General features: G+C 37.2%; 1 long non-coding RNA gene across 1 annotated transcript in view; it reads left to right on the top strand.

Annotated features, from left to right (window-relative positions):
• Nucleotides 1-16774, top strand: part of LOC131825953 (uncharacterized) — an 89117-nt gene extending 72343 nt beyond the window's left edge. The window contains exons 3-6 of the long non-coding RNA XR_009351378.1: nt 7110-7251; nt 13901-13999; nt 15842-15901; nt 16512-16774. This is a non-coding gene — a long non-coding RNA (uncharacterized LOC131825953). The remainder of the gene's footprint in view (nt 1-7109; nt 7252-13900; nt 14000-15841; nt 15902-16511) is intronic.
• Nucleotides 16775-21802: the final 5028 nt, after the last annotated feature.

Genomic DNA, 21802 nt, shown 5'->3' with positions numbered 1-21802 from the left:
AAAAAACACTCTGACATAATGCCTTTTACCTTCAACCTGTTAATATTATATTTTACCTGCCCATTACCATACTGGTCACTCAACTTGCCCCATTCTGTTTTCTATTCTGTGCCTCCTGTATGTGCAACAATGGATATTACTGAACATTTGAGCTCTTCTTGGCTGCTCCAGAATGGCAAAAATGAAAGAAAACAACAACAAGACTCATTGTTCTTATCTCCACACTGCCAAATAGACAGACTTGAAATATCTAAGATTTTCATCCTTCTTGGAAATGGTTTTCAGCTTAAAGGCATTTGACCTGGAGTGAGGTTATATTTCAGTCAGCCTACTCAATGGTATCTAGAGAGGCCCGTCAGCAGAAGCTTAGCAGAAAAAATGTGAGTGAAAGTTCAAGTGCCTGGTAGCTGAGAAAGCTGGAGGAGGGCAAATCGGCTTGAATATCAAAGCTAAGTTCTGTCAAAATGTCAAACGTGATTTTCAAAACAAGACATCCCAGGAAGGCATTAATTGAGGAAGCTTAAATAATAGTTGACCTATTTGACTAAAGGTTATCTTCAAAAGCTTTGAAACAGTTCCTTGGGACATAAGACTCAGACATTTTTATTAGGGGTAAAGGGATAAAATGCATGGCCAGAAGGTGTTGGCATAATATGACATATAACCTCTCTCAATACCTCTGATGAAAATAACTTAGTTCAGAAGCCAAGGGCTTGACAAGATTATAGCACAATGCTGACATATCTGAGCAAAACGTCTAAGGAATTTCATACCAATATGTTTAAGAGCAGGGATCAATTATGAACTGATAGTAGAGCTGATTATTTCAGCCTAAGCATTTTATATTTTTAAAGATTTATTTATTTACTTTATTTTTTTAAGATTATTCATTTATTTATTTGACACACAGAGGCCACAAGTAGGCAGAGAGGCAGGTAGAGACAGAGAGAGAGGGAAGCAGGCTCCCCGCTGAGCAGAGAGCCCGACGTGGGGCTCGATCCCAGAACCCTGGGATCATGACCTGAGCCGAAGGGAGAGGCTTTAATCCACTGAGCCACCCAGGTACCCCGAGATTTATTTATATACTTTAGAGAGAGAGGTGTGTGTGAAGCAAGGGCATCAGCAGATTTAGTACATGGAACCCAACATGGGGCCCAATCTCATGAGTCTGAGATCAGGACCCTGAGACCATGATCTGAGCCCAAACCAAAAGTGGGATGCTCAACCACCTGCACCACCCAGGCTCCCTTAACCCTGAGCACTTTTAAGATAGTGTTTTCTAATACAGGTAGAAACGATCAGGGGAGAAAAAATATTTAAAACTCATAGAATGGCACCAGGTTAATCAAGAGAAGTGTTGGTGACCCGGTCACTGTTCTCTGTATTCAGGGAGGGGGCACAGAAGCCATCAATGCCTGATACTATACAACTTTTTTTCCTCAAATTGAGCAACAACCTGGTCTGCGAAGGCTATGCATAAGCATTGTCTGCTGGGCCGCTTGGCAGCAATTTTCAGTCTATTTCTGTAAATTGAGCTTCACAGTGCCCTTTGAATGTTTTCCCCTCTAGATTACAGGGGCTCCAATGCTGTTCAGTATACAGGACTCACTTTTGCCTTTAGCTGCCTTGCAACATAATCGGGCCCGAATAAATTGAGTAGTGCACCTCATTTTTATTAGTCGGGTATAACATTGCCAGCAGAACCAGTGGGAGTGCTTTCAGGTTTAGTGAAAGATAGAGGAAAATAGTCAAAAAGGGAGTTGTCTCCCTGATTCGAAGTTTAGAACAGTCGAGACTCAAACTGCCCCACTCTCTGGCTGAGAGTTTCTTTCATGATTCAATGAGATTTTTGTAAGAGATGCTTCAGGAATAAGTGAGCAGATGTTCTTACTCTTTTGCAAGCCTGTGCTTAAACTGACTGAACAGTAGCAACCAGGTATTATTGCTTTCCTAAGAACAGTGTGGGGAGGTGACATGCACCAGGAAATTCTACATAGGTGACATGCATCCTGTCATATCCCAGTGTCCATATGCTTAGTTAGGCACCACAGCCCAAGCATCTCTTTCCTGACATAATGATTAGGAAGAACTCACTCTTGTCCTCTCACTGTGACTTCACATGCATGAAATTACTTATTACTAACTCTGGATAACAACAACAAAAATTGGCTCTGTGTGACCACTGATAGGAGCAAATCACCACCTCCCATTACAAATGCATCCCCAGACATGTTTCTCTCTGGGTGTGTCTGTAGCTGTTCTTCCTTCAGATGCTTCACACAATGGGTTTGGGTAGATCTCAAGCAAGGTCACGGAGAAAGCACCTATCCTTAAAGTCACAAGCCTCAGAAATCGCATGTTGATTTTATTGATAATTTCCTCTCTACCTTCTGTCCTGAGAGGTTTCACATTTAATTTAGTAGGAAAGGAAACCAGTTTGGTTATGGCAGCGGGTTACTGCAATCCTAATTCAATTCATACGTACTACCGAGGAAGTGAACTCATATGCTGGGTATCTATTTATTGTAATAATACTGGTAAGTTGGAACGGCAGCACTATGAGTCCATTGAAACTGTCTTGCTCTGACCAACAGGCAGGTAGTAAACTAAGAGCCTACATTACATAAGCAGTCCTTAAACTTGTACAAGGGTTAGACCTGTCATAACCCTCTCTTTCCCTTGTGTATTTTCTATCCCGCCCAGGTTTACATTCAGTGCCTCCTTCAGAGAACTCTTGATCACACCTTCCCACGGGGAAGTCCCAATGCACTGCTCATTTCCATGCTCCAACTTGGCTTACACATCATATACCGGACATTGTTTGGTATTCTTTGCTACCCTCTTGCCACATTGCAGTCTTTTCTTAAAGATAGTCCTAAAATAATTTTTTTTCAAATATACATAAAACATAATATCCTTCTATGACAAAAACTACGCTTGAAGCAGGATTTTATTTTCTGGCTTGACGTATTATGATTTGATATATTTGAGACGTTGGTTGATAATACACTGGCTTCTTTTCTACTTCTTTCTACCACTACTCTTGTGTTTACTTCTATTTTTACCCCAAGGCCTGTTTTCTTCCTAATCATTAGTCCTATTCATTTTAAAGCAATATCTGCACTTGATTACATTAATAGTTATCACTGTTGATTTTATTACTTATCATGCTACTTCCCAAATCTCTTAAATATAAAACATGAGTACCCTCTCCGCATACACTTATGAACCCAAAAGTATCCTTTAATGTTACTCACATGTGAATGAAAAATACTTCTAAGTAAAAAGTTCTGTTTGCAGAGTTCAAGGACATGATGGTGAAAATTTTCAATATTGTGGATTGAAATAAGCCAATGTCTTAGTATTCAGAAACTCTATTTATCTACTTCGACACAGAACATTTAGCCACTTTTCAATAATTAACACTCCTCCAAACCCTTATAGCCCAGGTTGCTTTATGCATCACCTAGATGTTTACATCCTGGAATGGATGCCAACCATAGTCATCTTCAATGATGCACATTCTGAAAAGAATTAAAAACGTCTATTGGTGTTCTTAAGATTTACACATCTTCTTACTAAGAATATAAACAATACTGAGTCAATGCTTCCTCTATTTAGATGTGACCTAATTCTATGAAGTGCAAGAAAAGACCGTCAGTGAGGACAGCAGATGATCTATCTTGTGTTGCTTGTGTCTGGCACTGTGCAAAACTTAAGCTATTATTCCTTATGTCAAACCTCAACTATGATTTGAAGAGTACAAAAATAACACAGAAGTTAACCCATTTGGTCTCAAATCCTGCTTCCTGACATGTTTTTACTACTTACGCAAAACGAGTAAGTTATCACTTATAAAGTGCCAGTCACAGTGCCACATCTTAATGAATTAAATACACTTAATTCTCACAAAATTCCTAGAGGGTAGGTACTATTATTATTCTCATCCTATATTGGAAAACTGAGTCTTAGAGAGTTGAGAAACTTGACCTAGGTTATTTAAGTCATAAGTGGAGTAGGGACTCAAACCCAAGCAGTCTGATTCTAGAGAACATGCTATGCATTCTTACATTTCACTGTCTCGGCTTCATGGTGCTTGATTCCTTTTCTTTTTTTTTTTTTAAGGATTTACTTATTTATTTGAGAGAGAGAACATGAGACACAGAGAGAGAGAGAGATCACAAAAGAGGTGCGGTGGAAAGAGAAGCAGACTCCCTGCTGAGCACAGAGCCCGACAAGGGACTTGATCCCAGGACCCTGGGATCATGACCTGAGCTGAAGGCAGACGCTTAACCTACCGACTAAGCCCCCAGGACCCCTGCATGCTTCCTTCTTAATCAAGTCTGGAGACACAGCCAAGCCTCGCCACAGCAGATGAGATGGGGATGGGCTGGGCCAGGGGAGGGGTAAATCTGAAATTAGTGTCACCTCAAATTTGGTATCCTTGGGTCTGTGCTCCTTCTACCAAGCAGCAGTCCCTCCCCAGTCCATTGGTGGTTTGCCAGTCCTTGTGCTGGAAATTCTGCCTGGTTTCTAAAGTTCCTCTAGATGCCTTCACTTTTCCATAGACCACCCCATTCTTTGGAATCTTGAACCACTACTTATCTCTTATCAACTCCCCACATGAACTGTATCCCTCTTTACCTCAATCGTGTCCTAAAATTTACCTTCAAATTGGATAAAACTTCCTGAGATTATGATAGAACCATTGGATGCAAGTAAAGATAACCATCATGAAGGACCTTAAGAGTTAGAAGGGATTATTTTATTTTCCTCTGAATTTTCCCCTGAATGTCCCAAATTTCTCACTGTCCTTAAAACTACAGAATCTGTGCTCATCAGTGTGGGTGGGAGGCCTGTATTTCAATGTCTCTTCTTCCACTTTTGGATGCTTACGCATTGCTTCACCCACAACTCCAGATCTTCCACATTAGCTTCTTTTTTTAAACCCACTGCAGGAAAGGTGCTGTTTCCCAAAGATACCAAATGTTATTTTTATTTCTGTTTTTGATAATGATTAGTTTTTAATCTGAGGCTTTATTCAAATACATTTAGTCCTTTTCCTTTTTATTCTTCTTCCCTGATTCTCTCTATTGATTTTGTTAGAAGAAGACAAGAAGACACACCTGTCTTCTTATTTCTTGTCTTTCCTGTCTCCTTGAAGAGAAAAGAAGGAAAAAAACATAACTTCATCACTCCTATTTTGTCCTCATTCCTGGTAGCTAAGATTCACTTATGTGGTTACAGTTAAGGGCTCACTCTTATTTGGCAAATTTAGCATTCAACACAATGCCTGGAAAAGTAGAGGTGCTCTCTAAATTTTTACTGAATAAATAATTATTTATTGTCTTATCTTTATTATTACCATATCAATATAGCAAAATGTTTCATAGCAAAAAATAAAATAAAAACAAAAACTCTCATTTAATTAGCAAAAGAGTAAATACATTTTTAAGCTTCTAAAAAAAGAAAAAAATAAGTATTTATAGATACAGAATCTACCCTTTCTCAAACTTAAATCCTTCTTTCTAAATTACAAAGAATCACCAGATTCTCATAGAGATCACTTTTTAATTCCTACCATTTTCAAAGTTTCATTCTTTATAGAGTATTCTAGGGGAAAAAAAATGACAAAGGGTTCTAAAATTCAAGCACTGATCTTGGGAAAAACTCAAACTGTAGAAAAATGTTTATATATAAAGAGCAAATGCAACCTTGAGTAGACTTTCTTAGCTGCCAGTTTTAAATCAAAATGAATCAAGTGTTTACCTGTGGGGAAAATTCTTGATTTTATATCACAGCGTCCCCAAGGGCAGGGGTAGAAGCTCAATAAATACTTGTTGAATTGACTTTCAGCATTTTGAGAAAACTAACTCTTTTGGGAATTGATGTTTCACTTCTGCCTCAATTTTTCATGGCCTTTCCCATTAGAGAAAAAGAGAGAGAGAACATCATTTTTAATATCTGCTTTACATTTTCCAAGGTTTCTTAAATATTAACAGTTTGGAAATGATTTAGTTGCTATTTCTAATTTTTAATGGTTTTAATGAAAGAAAAGAGTGAAGAGGAAATTAAATGTCATAAAAAAAGAGAAGTGAGGGCACCTGGGTGGCTCAGTGGATTAAAGACTCTGCCTTCAGCTCAGGTCATGATTCCAGGGTCCTGGGATCGAGCCCTGCAGCATCACAGCATCAGGCTCTCCGCTCAGTGGGGAGCCTGCTTCCTCCTCTCTGTTTCTGCCTGTCTCTCCACCTACTTGTGATCTCTATCTGTCAAATAAATAAATAAAATCTTTGGGGGAAAAAAAAAAGAAACAAAAGTGAATGGAAAGAAATACTTGGAAGAGCAGAAAATCTGAAAAGAATTGGCAAGTAATTTTCTTATAAAACATGAGAATATGGGCTCATATATGTGTAAACAAACACAGACACACACCTGTACTTGGAATTCATATGTTGTCACAAAAGAAAAACAGCATACTTAGGAGTGTCATAATGTTTAGGTTATAGAAATGATGATTCTGGGGAATTTGAAATACATGAAATGTTTAGGGAATATTTTAAAAACTATTTTCCAGAAAAATATTTTCCCTCACAATTACAAACTATTTACATATGCTTATTTTTTTCTAATACAAAATTCAGAAAACCATCTGCCTTTTTTGAAAAGATCTGAACTTTTGGAAGGCCATGTATTACCATACAGTATTTGTATTCTCTTAATTATCTCGATTGTTTGATTAGTTCAATTTTACAATATCAGTAAAATAAGGAACTATGAAAGTGTTGGGAAGATTTTCATATTTTTATCAGTGTATGTATAAATAACTCAATTTATCATTTAGTACATACGGAGTTGGGATTGATACTTTTCATTTCTATATTTGAATTCAGATTCCATTGACTTTTTTTTTTTTTTGGTTTTGTTTTAAACAAAGACATGATGATTGTTTCAAAGATTTGTAAAGCTTCTTCTGTCAAAATTGATATTTACCCATAAAGTTGTTGTGGGTTTTTGGTTGTTGTTGTTTTTCAATATCAGAGTAGTCACCTTGGAATTAGTACAGCTTTCAGGAATTCTCAGGTTTATTCTGATTTCTCTTCTGACAGATGCCATGTTGAATACAGGTGGACTGTTGTCCCTCCGTAAGCAAATTGACTATACATCGCTTGCTATTTGGAACTGAATTAACATGTTCAACACATCACTGAGTAACGTGAAAGTCATCTTCATTAAATGAGGGAAATATGGGTAAGTTATTCCTGCAAGGCCACTGACTTTGGAAATAAGGCTTCCTTTTGAATCCTTTATTTTGTTAAACGGAGGTATAAATGATATAAGTAACTACAGACAGATAAGTTTTCAGTAGAGAAAAATTTTAATAAATTAAGTGAAAACTAAACTTGAAATATCAAATATCTCACATACTGAAAAACTACAGTGATTATGGGATTACTTCCTGTAAACTGGGAGGTGTTCTGAGTCAGGTTTGGGAGAATTTTTAATAGTATCTATAAAGTTGAATGTGGTAGTTTTCCTGACTGAAGGCCTAATACAGAGTTCTTCTATATGATAAAAACATTTTCTTTTGACATCTTTCAATCACTGCAAAAACCTAACTGGCTATTCATGTGGTGCTCAGAGGCCTAAGTAGATAATTAGCCATTCTCTACCTTAGCTCCCCATCAAGATCTGAATTATCTCTGGGGTCTAAACACCATTTATTTATTTATATTTTTACTTTCACTCCTTAATAAAGAAAACCACAATTTAAGTACACAGTGTAGTGATATATCTTTAATGACAAGTGAATTATGCTTCTTTGTTTACTCCACTGTTTCCCCTTCCCCAGCTGAGAAGTTTCTGGGAGCTTGGTTGGTTCACTAGTAAGTAATTGCTAGTAACACCAGGGGTTACTAGATAAACATTGCCCAAAACATCAGCAACAAAACTCTTCCCCATAGCCAGGGACAGGAAATTGTTAAATTTCATACCTACATAAGGACTCATTTGACATGCACAATTTATTTTCAGTCAGCCAGAAAGATGTCAAAGTTCATGATCATGAGTCAACCTCTCATCTGCAAGAACAAAACACACCTATCTATATAAACCCAGGATGTGAGAAAATGCTATTTTAATTTGCATGTAGCCATTTGATATTTATCAAGTCTGCACAATGCAGAATGCTCACATGATCTCTGCCCTATATGAGATAGTGTTTCTTCATAATTTTGATATGTAAATATCAATTCATAAATTTCCAAATCACATATTAGATGATGTGTAACTGGGGCCATCACAGCAGGTTTTTCTTCAGCAAGCCAATAATGATAATTTTACAAGTTCTAGGGAATTTATAACAGGAACAAATCTGAGAAATAACTGAATGCAATATAGTTAAATGTATGGCTGAGAAGACAGGAAGAAAACCAAACCTAGCCACGGTGACCAGGGAGTTCTACATAAAAATCAGGCCGATGAATAGTCAGTCAAACAGCAGGACTCACATATGACTGATAATTAAGGAAGTAGGTCATCAAAATGAAGCTTAGAGAAATAGGTAAGCAAGATAGTATTTGTGCTTATCTTCTCCACAAAGTAGGAGAAACTCACTAGACTTGGGGAATTGAACATTTAGATGATTTGAAAGGCATTTTGTTATGATCATGGATGTTTCACTAGACTTTATCCTATATGGACAAGAAATTCCTCCCTAATACTGACCACCTCCATTTTGTTTTGATTTCAGATTTATCTATTTAACAGTTCCAAAGAACCCTGATACTAAAGAGGGCACACATAAGCATATTAGAGGCACATATTCTGGGAATTGGAAAGATCCTCAGGTTAACATGAGATAAGCCTGATTCATTCATTGGTCCTTCATACATTGTATTAATGTGAGTCAGTCCCAGCCTGTACAACATCAATTTTAAATGAATTCGCAGAAAGTTGTTTTGGGAAACTTCAAAACTTCTAAAACACACATGGAAGCAAAAACAATCCCCGTGAAAGTATAGCCTTTAAGTCAAACACATGTTTGTGAAGTCGACTGGCCTCTCTGATTGGCATCAGCATAAATTTCTCACTCACTACCATCCCCTGTGGAACAGGAGTTATGTTTTACTACAGCTGGTGTCACTAGCATTGAGCAGGGACCAGTTACATAAGAGGTGCAAAGTACAGTATAATTGTAGGTTGCTCCTCTCTAAATGTATCACGCATGTACTCACTGTGTCATTAGCTGCTCAAACCTTTACGTTTAACCTAAAATTCATCCATTTAATAAATTCATATTGGGTGCCTGTTACATGTCAGGCACTACTCTTTATGCTTGGGGTACATAAATGAACCAAGGGAAGATCCTTATCCCTGTGGAATTTATTCAATCCCTAACATTTAAAGACTCTACCTTCTGTCTCTGATCACTCTCTCTCTCATTGTCTTCCTTGGTTTCTCCTTTCTCAGAATCTCACCTTCTTTGCCTGTGTCTTTGCTGGCATGCATATCTTCATTTATTTCATGTTCCCTTTGGCTCAGGTCATGATGCCCAGTGTTGGGTTCCCTGCTCAGCAGGGAGCCTTCTTCTCCCTCTCCTTCCTGCTAAAGCTCTCTCTCACTCTCTTTGTCTCTCTTTCTCTCAAATAAATGAATAGAATATTTTTTTAAAAGTGAAAATTTATATATAGCTATTTAAATTTGTGTGTGTATATGTGTGTGTGTATGTACTGGTGAAGAGCTTTCAGTGGGGCACTGAAAGTTGGTGCCCCATTCCCTGTACTAACCTTAGTCTTGCACTGTTAAACCAGCAGCCTCTGAGTTGTGTGGTAGATGACAGGACCAGTGGATGCCACTTTCTTTGCTGTGATGCAGGTCACTAGATTGCTTCTATGTTAACGTAGTAAACACTCTGTAAGGCTTCAGATGGAGAGACTGGCCAGACTGAAGCAGGACTAGCTACAGAATTGGTTAGGCCCATGTAAAATGAAAATGTGGTGTCTCTTGCTTGAAAATTAAGAATTCCAAAGTGGCAACTGAATAACATTAAACCAAGCATGGGACCCTTCTGAGTTTGGACCCCGATGTGACTACACGGGTCTCATGCCCAGGAAATTAGTCACAGACTGCAGGCAGGAGTGATAAATCCACAAAAAAGCACATGTTGATTATAAGCAAAACAAATCACTGCCCTTTTCAGGGAGTAAGGAATTCAATGTAATTAATTTGCTACCAAGTGGCTAGTTGGCCTCAAAGAATAGTGCCATAAGTGGGTCAGCCTTGGTCTCTTTTGCTAGAACACGGATGTTAGCAATGCCAGATTAGCTTTGGTGTGTGAAGCTCAAACGGTTGGGCCCATGCATATTTGCATCCCTGATATCATGGCTATCTACTCCTGCACCCATTCTGCCAGAATTAAGTTGGCCAATGTATGTTAGAGGCTGTTGGACATCAACTGATTGAGTCATTTTTGTCCATTGGTTTGTGTGTCTTTCCTGGTGAGTAATCTCTGGTGTGAGTTAATACATCATACAAAAATCTTTTTTTTTTTTTTTTAACGATTTTTATTTATTTATTTATTTGGCAGACAGAGATCACAAGCAGGCAGAGGGAGAGAGGGAAGCAGGCTCCCTGCTGAGCAGAGAGCCCAGTGTGGGGCTCAATCCCAGGACCCTGGGATCATGACCTGAGCCGAAGGCAGAGGCTTTAACCCACTGAGCCACCCAGGCGCCCTACATCATATAAAAATCTTAATACACTCCCAATTCCATGCCTCTTCCTCTGACCTTGATATTCCCTGCTTTTTTCCTTCCAGGACTTTGAACAAACTAGTCACCATGACCCACTATTTAGTATATATTTATCTCAAACAACTTATCTTTCCATTTAAAGTATATCATCAGCTACACAATTTAAAATTTAAAGCTCTCTATTCATTGAGAAAGTCTTTTTTTTTTTTTTAAGAGTCAGAGTAAGGGCGAACAGGGGTGGGGGAACAGGGAGAAGGCAAGAGAAAGAGAATCTTTTTTTTTTTTTTTAAGATTTTGTTTATTTATTTGACAGAGAGAGAGATCACAAGTAAGCAGGGAGGCAGGCAGGTGGGGGTGTGGGGAAGCAGGCTCCCCTCTAGCAGAGAGCCCGATGTGGGGCTTGATCCCAGGACCTTGAGATCATGACCTGAGCAGGAATCAAGACCCAGACACTTAACCAACTCAGCCACCAGGTACCTTGAGAGAATCTGTCATTATAGTCAGTCACTAATGCCCTCCCTGACTGGAGTGCTAGTGCAAAAATTTTTCATTTGTAGCCCAGGCAAAAGTGCCATCTGTGCCATGGGCCAGACCTGCTGCAAGATTCCTCTCTGGATCTTTCTCAAACCTGGCAGCTTTCTATGTTACTCAGTAAATGGGTTAGATCAGCATTTCTAAATGTAGAAACTGCTACTATCAAACCCAAAGAGACCTACAAAGTACTTGCTTTCTTCTTAGTGACGGGAAGTGTGAAATGAAATAAATTGTTCTTAACTTTGGAAGGCATCCCCTAGCATATTCCAAAGCACATGTGATGGGCCCCCTGACTCTTTGCAGATTTATCTTCCACCTTAAGAGTGCACACAGGTTTAAAATGTCTTTAATAGGGGTGCCTGGGTGGCTCAATAGGTTCAGCTTCTGCCTTCTGCTCAGGTCCTTATCCGAGGGTCCTGGGATCAAGCCCCACCCAGGGCTCCCTGCTTGGCAGGCACTACACTATCTCTGTCCCTGTCTCTCTCAAATACATAGATAAAATCTTTTTTTTAAAAAGTCTTTGATACACTTGCAAATCTTGCTCATCTGATCTGATCGCAGGACATAATCAATCGAGTAGAACAATGTAATGTTCTGCAGAATGTCCTTGTGATCCAAACTACATTATGATAGGATGAGGGAGAGTATCCATACACCCGAGGCAAGACTACAGAGGCACCCTCTTCTCTTCTACATGTAAATAAAAGCCACTTCTAGTCCTCCTTACTCGTAAGGATAGAAAATCATTCATTTATTGAACCAATAGCCACATGCCAAGTACCTAAGTCCACGTTAATCTGCTCCAACCAAGATATCACATGCAGCACAGCAGGTGCAGTGGGGACAAATACTGGCCTGAGTTTACAAGAGCCCACACTGTCATACTTCAGAATCTGCCAGTTCTGGGTAGTGGCCGGACTACTAAATTAAATGAAAGTAGAGTGGGAATCACCATATCTGCATTTAGTCCTTTAAAAGTGTCACTAATATATTACTATTTTTAATTTACTAGATTAGCTGTGGGCTCGATTTGAAAGACTTCCACTTGACTTCCCTTACTGTGTCAGCCCTAATACTGTAGGCAAAGAAAATGATGCTGGGGTTTTGCCAACCACCAAATACGTCCATTTCAATGATGCACTTGGGATTGAGAAAAGGACTGCTGGAGAGATCCATTAACACATTTGAGCCAGGACTCCATTTATTATATGACACTCCTATGTTACCTCGAATGCAAATTCTAATATAGTTCATAAATAAGAAAAATGACCCATAAGTAATAGTAAGATAAAGGAGTTTCAATGACAAAATGAGTATGAGGTCATTAGTATTCACCAGTAGAGTAACATTGTGTCTTCCGGTAAGAATTTCCGATCAGGTACCATGGTATTTCGGATATCATAGAAATGTTTGATTCTACCAATGAGCTAGTCTACTTTAAAACAAGTAAGTATTTAAATCAGAAACTCTGGCTTATGAATTATTTCTAAATCTGTATTCTATAACTCTTAAGAGAGCTGTTGAAAGGGTTTACTCAAAAACAAACGTAAGTTTAAAATTTTACACTCAGTGGATTATCTGTTAGAGGTGACAGAAAGATGATAATCGGGAGAGCACTAAAGAGCTATTTCAGACTGGGAGAGCCTGAGAGATCAAGAGGCAGAAGAGGGGCCATATGACTCACTGGCCTTACTGATTCCTACTTCATCACTACCCGTTGACGAATACCGCCATCGACCTAAATATACCATCACACCTGCATCCAGTCACCTTGTATTACGTCCATGTTCTTTATTCAGAAAATATGTTTTGAAAAACATATGAATCTGAACTTATGGGTTTTTTTTTTCCTTTTTTTTTCCTTTTTTTTTTTTTTTTTTTTTTTGTTAACCTATCTTGTACATCTTGTATGTTACCTGTCTAATAAATGTTTTGCTTTCCAGCAACACAAACACTGCCTGACACTTGGCAGGCCTTCATTAAATAAAGACAAAATGAATGACTGCATAGAGCACAGCAGTGAACAAACCTCAGTCCTGGGTTTCATGGAACAACACGTTAGTGTGAAAGACGATGATGTCACCAGACAATCACAAAGTAAAAACCACCAGGCAAATGCACTATCACTGGAGCAAGTATAAGGAGCTCCAATGACCTGGAGCCCCAAAAGTAGGCTCTCCAAAGACAATATCATCTGGTCAAGGACCTAGAAAATGAGTAGGAGTTAAAAGAGCTTATGTCTGGAGTGTGACTGAGTCATGCACAGGCAGAAAAGAGCATCCCAGGCAAAGCATTATAACTGACACAAAGGCCTGGAGTCAAGGGAGTGTTAGGGATGCAGCCTTGGTTGGTGCTTCCCTTCATGTATTTGTTGTTTTTTTTTTTTTTTTGGTATTTTGTCAGCCTCGACTTCCAATGCTTCAGGAAGCTAAAAAGCAACAGATACTGAAAATAATAAACATTATTTACTTATATTTGGTATTTAGGCATTTATAATAGACACTTTTATCTTCACGAAAGCAAATGATATAATTCTCATGGACAGAGTTTTGATTCTGTATGGTACGATATGACATTTCATCATGTCTTCCTCTAATGTTTATAATGATAAATAGGTTGTCATCCTAACTCATCAGAGCAACATTTCATAGAACCATATGAAGACTAATGCTATGATAATGTGTCTATTACATGCTACCTTGAGGGGAAAATCCGTAAGTAGTACTCTCATGCTCTAAAGATATTTCATATTACAAAATGGCAGAGGCCGAACACTGAAACCTTTACCAGTTTCTAGGCAGGTTGAATTGTTTCATGATGTGGGTGTATTTCTACAACCTATGAGATTAAGAATAACATAAGTATTTCGACTATATTCACTACTCTTTGAACAAATGAAAATGTAGCATGTTATTTTATACTTATAAATTAATATCTAACATTTTTCTTGATGAATGTATATATATTTGTCTATACATGGTCAATACATGTATTAACTATGCTAACACAATAATATGTAGCTGTATCATTACAAATATTAATAAATACTAATTCTGGAAAATTTAGAGATACTTTGTTAGAGATTTATCTCTTTACTTGTACTGATTTTAAGAGAAAGTGCAAGAAAAAAATCAAGATTTGGCTATAAAGCCTTTTCAGTATTCTGAAGTTCTTATTTTCACATACCGAACATGAGAGCGCCAGCCCACAGAGGAAAACTCCGTACTCCTATTATTACTTGGTCTGAGTCTTTAGCAACTTTATGGGCAAAATATTTTTAAGGTTAAAAAAATATAGAAAGAGTATAATGTCCTTTAAATGTTCTTTTATGTTGGTGTTTGGATCCTAAAAGGCAGGGAAAAAATACTGCAACAGTGGTGATATGAACAGCCTTGAACAATGTTGTTTTATATGCAATGACGATGCATAACAGAAGAAGCCAAAATGAGTCAGACGAAAGTATATCAAGCCCATTTTCCTCATTTTGATTCAGAGGTTTTTTGCTAAAAATCACAAGCCAGTCTTAGTGGCAAGCTTCAGAAAACTTGCACAGCTCTGATAAGAAAGGACATCGCTCATAAATATTCATTAAAAATTACCTTTTCTGGATCATGAATTTTTCAAGCAGACACTGATTTGACCTCTACAAGGAACAAAATCCAGCCTATAGTGGAGTGTCTCCTATTTCTGACAAAAAAAGGTGAAAAATTGGTTTTCCCAGCTAAGCAGCTACTTTGTACACCGCGTGAGGTCTGAGGTCAGTTACCTCTGAGCTCCACACACTTGATCATTAATATTCATTCGAATTACAATCTTTACATTCTAAAGTCCTGCTCCTACTTTTCTGAAACTGATTGTGTGGCAGGCCAGGGTTTGCATTTTAACTAATTTTTAAAGTAACTTCATCTAACTTCTCTGTTGCTAAAAAATGTATGAATTCAGTAATTTTCTTTAGAAAAAAGTCACATCTGCCTGTTTTGAATTTATATGCCCTCTCACTGAGGATAAAAGCCACGTTTTTCCTGGTAATTATCTGCAGAGTGGGTGAATGGATAGAAACATCTACATTTATGTCTATCAGAGAGCTATTGTTGGCATTTCATCTTCATATAGCTCCTCATAGTTCATACATACAAAAGGAGCTTTGCATTATTTGGGGGCATGTTTTTTGCTTGCATTGTTATTCCTAAAATATCTCAGTGGGGTAGTCAGCATTACCACCCGCATTGTTTAAATAGACTAACTGATAAGTAGAATATGAATTTTGACAGCAAATCGTGTGCAAACTTAGCAACTAAACAGGAATATCTTTCCAGAACTTTATCCCAGGTTCTTGTTTTAGGTTAAACCCTAGAATTATTGTACCTAACGTCTAAGATTCATATTTGGGTAACTTCAGAGAGTAACCAAAAGTGACCAAAGAAACACTTTAACCACATATAGTTCAAGTTATGGTGGGGTAATTTTGATTTTTTTTTTTTCCTCATGCAGTTAAACAGCAGTAATAGTCTTCTTATTACAGCAGGATTCTAATCTCCGCTCCTTCCTTTCTCTAGATTTATGATCCTGGACATATTTGAACCTTTCTATGCCTTGCTGTCCATGTGAAAATGAAGGTAACTCCTTTAGAGGATTTACAAGGCTCCTCAGTTTATTCTTGGCACTCCAAAGAGTTACTTTTTAAGTACAGAATTAACTTGATTTAAATACGATGTAACTTAGCACAAAGATAGTAATGGAACTTTTACTGGGATGTAGTCTCCAAAAGGAATGGAAATGTGCCAAACTGAAAATTTCTACCCCACCCTCCTCCATTCAAAAAAAAAAAAAAAAAAAAAAAAAGAAAAAGAAAAAGAAAAAAAAGAGAAGAAAGAAGAAAAAAGAAAAGTCTTAGAGAAGCAGCACAGGAGAATAGGGAGTACTGCATAAAGGTGGTTGAGTTACAGTCTCTGCTTCTTCTGGTTTTATTCAGTTTTTATTCCTAATCCAGCCCGTATTGCCTCTTAGTAAGTGCTCATCTGATTAGCATAGGACAATTCTTTGAGGGTGGAACCTGCATATTATTTCAACAGCCTTGGTAATTCAATAAGTCACATGCTGATGTTGCATCTTTTTGACCTTTATCTCCCAAAATCTTCTATATAGTTGCTCCTGGATATAAGGATTGTCAGCCTGTCCTCCTTAAATCTGTTGGCTCCTGGCCCTAACTCCATTCTTTCATGACAGAGTGTGGAACAAGGAGCAGGAGTTATGCAGGGGAGGCTGAGGACCATCCAGACCTTATTCACTCGTCCTTCCCCTTCCACCCCAAGGATGTCCATACCCTACAGCCGCCAGCTTTAATAAAGGAAAATGCACAACATCCAATCACATTTGAATGTCAGATAAACAATGAATAATTTTATAGCACAAGTGCTATAGCACAAATAAATATTTGTGACATATCTATAATAAAATTATTTGGTTTTTTAGATGAAATTCAAATTTAACTGGATGTCCTGTATTTTATCTGACACCCCTCTCATGTAGCCCAAATTCATTCAAAGAATCTGTTGCATGAAGAGAACAATTGCTTTTAACCTCTTTTCCATTATCTTCCTCACTCACACAGAACGGCAGAAGTCCCCAGTGTAGTTTTTACTTCATTTTTATACTTCCATATTATGCCATCAATGTAAATCACCACATAAATCTGTCATGCTTTTATTTCTACTGTGGAGTCACATGTGACTAGAGTTGTTAGGGTCTATATCCACAAACTATGGCAGAATTCTTTAACAGTCAAAAATACCCTTAAAGTATCATGCTTAGCGAAATAAGTCAAGCAGAGAAAGACAACTATCATATGATCTCCCTGATATGAGGAAGTGGTGATGCAACATGGGGGCTTAAGTGGGTAGGAGAAGAATCAATGAAACAAGATGGGATTGGGAGGGAGACAAACCATAAGTGACTCTTAATCTCACAAAACAAACTGAGGGTTGCTGGGGGGAGGGGGTTTGGGAGAAGGGGGTGGGATTATGGACATTGGGGAGGGTATGTGCTTTGGTGAGTGCTGTGAAGTGTGTAAACCTGGTGATTCACAGACCTGTACCCCTGGGGATAAAAATATATGTTTATAAAAAATAAAAAATTAAAAAAAATACCCTTAAAGATTTATTAGAATGTCACAGTTAGAAGCTCTTACACAGTCTCTCAGCAAATCCATTATAGTCTGTTCTTCTTGCCGCATTAAAGGACAATGCTATTATGCTATTGTTGAGCATTAAATGAAGTAGAAGGCTTGAGGTTGGAGCCATGTTGCATGAGAAACAGATCATAGCCTCTGGCTCCTGATGGTCATCAAAAATAGTTTTTTATTTAATTTCCATAACAGACTTAACTTGTTGCCAAAAGCATCACTTTACTTTGTATCATATTCCTAGGAAAAGGCATTTACAGAAAGAAAGAAAAGAAGGAAAGAGAGAGGAATGAACAAAGAAGGGGAGAGAGGGAGGAAAGAAAAACAAGCTTTCAGAACTCTAGTATTCAGAAATATCATTACTTTCCAAATAGTTTTCAATAAAGATGATGAATACATACTGATGATATAAAATGTTAATTTATATAGAAATGTCTTGAAATTAAAAACAGATCACCAAAATATACATTATTTGTTTAATGTGTTTAAAGTGTATTTAAAGTATTTTATTTTATTTTTTTATAATTTTTAAAAAAAATTTTTAGTAAACATATAATGTATTATTAACCCCACGGGTACAGGTCTGTGAATCACCAGGTTTACACACGTCACAGCACTCACAATAGCACATACCCTCCCCAATGTCCATAACCCCAGCCCCCTCTCCCTACTCCCGTACCCGCCCCCCGCAACCCTCAGTTTCTTTTGTGAGATTAAGAGTCTCTTATGGTTCTGACATAAAGTATTTTAAATACAAAAGGACAAAAATGTAGTGTACAAAATTTGGATGAATAAATGTTACACCACGGTATGTCTAAAAATCATTCTACTATATTGCTTCTAGTACAAATTATTCTTTTCAATAAAGAAGCATGTTTGTTGTTAAGAATGTTTAAACTTTTCCTCTACCAGGCAAACAGAACAGACCACGAAAATCCAAACATGTATTCATTCACTTTTGTAGCGTGAGAGCAGATGGTAGGAAATGACTGCCCACCCCCCGCCCCGCCCTGCCCTACAGTGGGCTCTCAGCACAGGGGTATTTGGCTACATCACTCTGCAAGCACCATAATAGCTATATTTTCTCAGATGCTACAAGTGCATTTTTAATATTAAAAACAATATTTTACCATGTTAAACTTCTATTAACTTTGTGTTTTCACATGACACTTAAATTAGCTTCTGACAGATACAACTCCATATACATAGAATAATGGATTGAGCCGATGTGCTTGGTATGAGAGGTGCAGTCAGAAGAGGAGACGTATTATGTTCTACATTTGATTGTTTATGCACGACAATACATTTAAGCTGAGTTTCAGCAAGCCAGTTGCCAGAGATTCAAAGCCTGGCAAATAGCACATTCTCTTCACAAAATAAAAATGTACAGGCATCCACACCAGCTTACAAGTTATTCTTTATGAACAAGAGAATTGCTTTTTGCCCATTTCAGACAGAACCCTAAATGTGCCCAGCACAGCAAGAGAGAGCATAGGAAGCAAAGAGAGCTTAATATTCCAGCCCAGCTCACTGGAAACAACCACCACAGGGAAAAAAAAAAAAACAAAACAAAACAAAAAAAAACCTAAAATGACAGAGCAATGTTCTGTAGAGCAACATGATTTGTCTGCTTTAAATGGAGAATAATGGTTTTAAGTTCAGAGCAGAACTAAAGGGCTCAATTACTATTCATGGATTCTGAATTGTTCTACTTTGGAAACTCCTTTAGCATGAAATGTTCATCAAAATCAATGTATGAAACTATAGCAAAAAACAAAAACAAAACCAGAAAAACACCTAGTTTCCAGTATGAATAAAGGACTTCCCCAATTTAGACCACTGGGGGGGAAAAATGTGTCGTCAATATATACAAATCCTCCTTAGGCAGTAGGACTAAACATTTTCAAATAATAACTTTCAAGTGGATATTGAGAGGTAGAGAAATATATAAATATGATAATAATACATATCTCTGTTTTTAGTCTTATCAGTAATGCTAACAAAATAGTGTGCTGTTGCTTCTTGCTTGGCCTTTCAGGTAAATCATGTATAAAATAGTATGTTAACCCTCATACAGAAAACTGTACTACTGAGCCATTATCAATTTTTTTTTTTTGAATCTTTAAAAACTAACAGCTACCTAAAATATGTGGGCATACCTGGTGAAATGGGAGAATAGTTTTTTCTTATTCTTATTTTAAATAAATTGCATAAAAATAATTAAAACAGATGAACATACTTTTTACTAAAGAATTGTTGCCATTGGAATTGAGAAGATTTGCTGAGAATAATATTGTAATGCTAAGTTGACAAATATATCACTTCTTTAATTGTGCTTATATCCAAAAACAAGGATCCTGCTAAGTAGCTTTCACATTATAGAACTATAGAGCTATAAAGGAAGTACTCAGTAGTAGAAGAGTTGATAACTCTTTGGTAATCAGAGAAGATTCACTTATGTTTATTTTGTTTAGCTTTCCATTTATTCCCTCCAATATTATTATGGTCTCCCAAAATGATGAAAAAAATGGATGACCAGCTTCCCTAATCCTATGCTTAGAATAAACAAAGAAACCATGCTTATTAATGTATGGAGTATCCATTTTGATTCTGTTTCCTCCCCATATATTTTCTCATGAGCATGGTTTTATCGGCAAAACACTGGTAATAAACTAAGGTAAAAATGTATTCTTACGTACTGACTTGTGGAGGAAAACATTTGCTTTTATAATGACATTGGCAAAGTTTCATGTGGACTATTATGGATTGTAATTGCATTTCATTTGCCATATTAAAAAATGTCAAATCCTAAAACCAAGCAAAGTGGTATCTGCATTTTTTTTGTCATTATGTAGGAGAACGGTAAAGTCCTGAAGGCAATTTGAAAACCTTAGTTAACCAGCTCCTTCTGTTTGCATATTCAATCCCTCAATGTAACATATGCATAATTTTATCATCATTGTGTGCCATCTGGAGTATACTGATTGAACTGCAGTTTGAAAATGAGGGTTAAAAGATAATTTGGTTGCATACATTTAGAACTGAAATGTCTCTCATGGAGCAGAACAGAGTTATTTAAAAACAGAACTATGACTAAAAGATGAAAATACATTCTATAAGCTCAAGAAAACCAAGGAAGGCAATTAAGTATTCATGCTTTTTCACTTCAAGGCTCTTTAAAATTTTAATAACAATGGTATTCTAAGGGAATTGTGGGGGATGGGGGTACAACAACATGTGTACCTACCTCTTAATGCAATAATTACAAATAATCTTCCAAGCTACTTTATACTTTTCTTTAATTATCTTTAATTATACTTTTCTTTAATTATCAGTAAACAATATCAGCTAGGGCATGGGTATGTAACCAATTTATTTTTTAACTGTAACATCACAATGTTAGGTTGGGTTGCAAACTAGCAGGAGCTCATCAAATTTGAGCATCCTAGCTGAGAGCAATTGTTATGGAAGCACATGAGAGCCGTACTGAAGCCTGGCAATAGTTCTAATCCAGAATTTTTACTTTCAGTTATCACAGTGTGATGTCAAGTGAAACACTTTATTAAACCAGTTTTAAAGTGGAATTACCTTGTTTGTATTTGGGAGTACAATAATTTATCATAGACTGTCTCATCCAAAACTTTTTCACATTTTCCCCCTTTTTGAATTTTTTGAATTCTCATCTTTTTTTTCACCTTTTCTAATACCACTGAACTGATTGAGATAGGTCTACCAAATTATACTGTCACAAGTGTACCATTAAGAAGGGAATTATGTGACCTAGACTTGCTAAAAATTAATAATTTTCAAAAAGGCTTTGGGTGGTATAAGCCTTTCAGATTTATTAGATTTCATATAGAAACATGTTATTCTTTCTTATCTGTGGAAGAGAACTTTAAAAAAACAAAAACCTCTCCCAAATTATGGATTTCCAAATTTATGTAAGGAAGAACAACCCTATTCTTAAATGGCCACCTCCTCAGGTACTGCTTTCCTACTCCAAGAAAGACCTTGCTCCTTCAGAGCTGGAAACTTCTTCCTTTCTTCATTTCCTCCTATGTGTAGTTGTCTAGCAAATTCTGAAACTATTAGAAATCATCTTCTGAGGTCACCGGACAGATATGAAGGCATGAGCACAAATACCTGGGGATAAAGAACCAGAGCGTACCTACCCGACCACCACGGCAGGCCTGGCCCCTGAATGAAGCAACTCACGAATGAACTTCCCCTTTTTTATCCAGGAGAGGAGAGAGGAACAAGCATCAAATCTATTACTATCCCATCACAGAACATGACATTCTAATTCAGTCAGTAGGGACTCACAATAAACTCCAAA

Source organism: Mustela lutreola, chromosome 2 (assembly GCF_030435805.1).
Source record: "Mustela lutreola isolate mMusLut2 chromosome 2, mMusLut2.pri, whole genome shotgun sequence".
NCBI lineage: Eukaryota > Metazoa > Chordata > Mammalia > Carnivora > Mustelidae > Mustela > Mustela lutreola.
Note: the sequence above shows the minus strand (reverse complement) of the source record. Positions and strands in the feature narration are given on the sequence as shown.